Raw genomic sequence first — 2,925 nt, forward strand, 5'->3', positions numbered from 1 at the left:
AGTCTTCAATCAGGATCAGTATTGGCAGTTCTTTCTTACCTGCCTGATTAACATGCCATTCTTTCTCTCATTCTCAAGTCTTTCCTTAAGTACTATGTTGCAGGATGCTTAAGCACGCTGAGTGCACAGCATCTTCAGTTTGTCAAGTGTGATGCACTCATTGACTATTCAAAGTTCCATCCCCCAGTCAGGCCAAGGTCTCAGGGAGCTGAAGGTCCATATTCAGGAAACTGAGATGAGAGGCTTAGCTCAGGAACTGCCTACACTTTACATGGGGAGCAGAACTTCAGGAAGGTATGTGGACACCTTTTCTAAAAAGTGTTTAATTCAAGCCTATATTTTGTAGTTCCTAAAATGTTGATCCACAGCACACTCATCTCACACATGTGACCAGTGAGAATGAAAGGCCAAGAGAATCACTGCCCTCCCAAAAAAGGGAACTGCACCTTTTCTAACATTTCTTGAAAATATACATTTGACAATTCACACACATCAACATAGGCAGCAATGCAATACACACATGGACTGATTCTGTTCTACTAGAGAATGTCCATAAACTACCTCTTATAGGCTTTCTTTCTTTCTTTTTTTTTTTTTTTTTTTTTTGGACTTCTGCAATGCTTTGCTCATCATTTTCTCATTTTCTCATTTCTGCCCTTGCACATGGTACAGTACCACTTGTCCTGTGGTTTGTGACTGAGTTCCAAGTAGGAGAGGTAGAACCATCTGGTGGAGGCACTTGCTATTTCCACAAGGTATCATTTCTCCATAGGTCACCTGATTGCACAGACAGTATGTGGGCTCATTTTCATCACTGGGAAGGTTTGCAGGGTTTGCTTCCTTCTGTGCTTTGGTCATGAATCCTGTTCTTTGAGGTCTTTGTGTTCTTGTCCTTGGGTGTTCCTGAGGTGACATCATCATGGTCATGATTATTATTAGATACATTCATCACTTGATTCACATTGTTGAGTGGCCACAGGGTACCCTTGTAATTTCACTTTTCATCCTGTGCAACTGCCTTGTTCTTTGCCTTCTCTTGATCAGCTTTGCAGCTGTTACTAGTGGTGTCCTTGATCTCTTGAGGTGTCTCCAAGAGTTCCACATGACTGTCCACTTGTCTGGTCTGGCTCTTTGCCAGTTCCACCATCTGACTTAGGATTTGAATCTTCTCATCGTCCAGCTCCTGGCTCTGAATCAGGGCTCTCTGGATGCAGCATAGCACTTGAAATTTTTAGGCACCATCTGTCTCTCATTTCAATTTCTCATAATGCTCATTCTGCTCTTTCAGGATTTCTTGACTTTTCACTTCAAACTCCCGCATCACTGAAACATTTCTCTTCAGGTGTAAAGGCAGAGAGTCAATGGAGGCCAGGTAATCCTCCACATAATTTGCCAGGTGGATCTGCTTCCTGTTGGCATGACTCAGCATGGTTCAGAGTGAAACCCCTCCACTCTGTGTGGCTCTTTGCTTTCTGCATCCCTCCCCCTAAAATTAAATCTGCAAAATGCAGATCTCTTGCTCTCCCATGACCCCTGGCTCTCCCAGGAACCCCACCCATCTGGCCAGCAGTGGCACCTGCCCAGGCCACAGTACCCAGCATGTACTAGTAGGCCATGGAGGAGGGGCTCCCAGATGAACCCCCACTTGTCGGGCACTGTGCAGGGTAAAGGAGGCTCCCAGATGAACGCTCACTGGTCTGGTATGGTGCAGGTGTATGCAGGCAGGTCCTAGTAGTGCCCATCCCAGAGAGAAGGTTGAGGGTCGAGAGTCAAGGGCCCCTCACTGCCGCACCAGAGTAGGGGGGCCCAGCCTGGCGGGCAGAGCTGCACTTGTCCCCTAAGTGGACACTTTAAAATGTCCCCATCATGGGAAAGCCCTGAGCACTTCAGATCCTTTAGCGAGCACCCTCCAAAAACACCTCCTGAAACTCACCCTGTGAGTCTTTGTCCCTAAACCAGGAAATGAATACACCTGGCACCAGAAGGCCCCGTTACTGGGGTGCAGCAGGGATGGGGAGGCATCTGCATCCCCAGGACCTCCACAGTGACTCTCACCGGACTGAGCCACTTTGCGTGCTCACCAGTGCCCAAACAAGGACAGGAGGGCTGGAAGCAGCACTTAGCTCTTGTGGTATCTCCTTCCCGCAGGTGCCTTTGGTCCCCAAAGCAGATCTCATATGGTTTGGGACTCAGACAGGGTGAGTCCACAGTGGGCAGAGCCACACGGAGGTGTGCCCAGACCACAGGTGTTTTTTGCTCATGCCCAGTTCTCAGATGGTGCATGGGCTGGATAGGTGGATGCACAGCGCATGTCTGGACCTGCCCACTCCGTCCTGGAGGTGTTGGCATTGTGTCCGGTGTTGGTGTCTGGCTGCTTCAGAGCTGGTGAAGACATTGCCTGCACCATGTGCCTCTGAGTTAGTTGGACCACTGCCCTTCCCTTGGAGAAGGTCACAGCCCTTCCCCTGGGTCAGGCGGACACCCTGTACTTGGGGAAAACCTCCCTTGGGTAAGGCCGCCCCTGAGTAACGCAATCTACTACCACCCTCAGGTAAGGCTGCCTCAGTAACACCACTGCCCTAGGGGAAGGCCACCTCTCGCTGCCCCCAGTCAGGACACTGCCCTCGGGGAAGGCTGACTCCCTTATGTCAGGCCGCCTTCAGGTAAGGCCTCCACCTTGGGCAGGGACTCGGGTTGGTGTGTCTTTGGGCGGCCGAAGCTCAACGTGAGACCGACCTCAGGTGTCTGGCCCTGGAAGTCAGGGACCCAGGACAGGGAGACCTCAGGGGCTGGGCAAAGATGGAGGGGAGGCTAGGGATTACACATGCTCAACCCATCCTGAGGCAGTGACTGCTATAGGTGATGCACCCTCTCTTGAGAAGGTTGCCGCCCTTGTGTCAGGCCACCCTCCAAGCAGGGCAGGGT

At 50.8% G+C, this 2,925-nt stretch overlaps 1 pseudogene across 1 annotated transcript; it reads right to left on the minus strand.

The window, feature by feature from the left end:
• Positions 1 to 645: 645 nt before the first annotated feature.
• Positions 646 to 1,429, minus strand: LOC306652633 (inhibitor of growth protein 1-like; annotated as a pseudogene). The gene has a single exon. The product of its transcript is annotated as an inhibitor of growth protein 1-like (transcript).
• Positions 1,430 to 2,925: the final 1,496 nt, after the last annotated feature.

This window comes from Sciurus vulgaris (genome assembly GCF_902686455.1).
Source record: "Sciurus vulgaris genome assembly, contig: HiC_scaffold_356_arrow_ctg1, whole genome shotgun sequence".
In the NCBI taxonomy this organism is placed as follows: domain Eukaryota; kingdom Metazoa; phylum Chordata; class Mammalia; order Rodentia; family Sciuridae; genus Sciurus; species Sciurus vulgaris.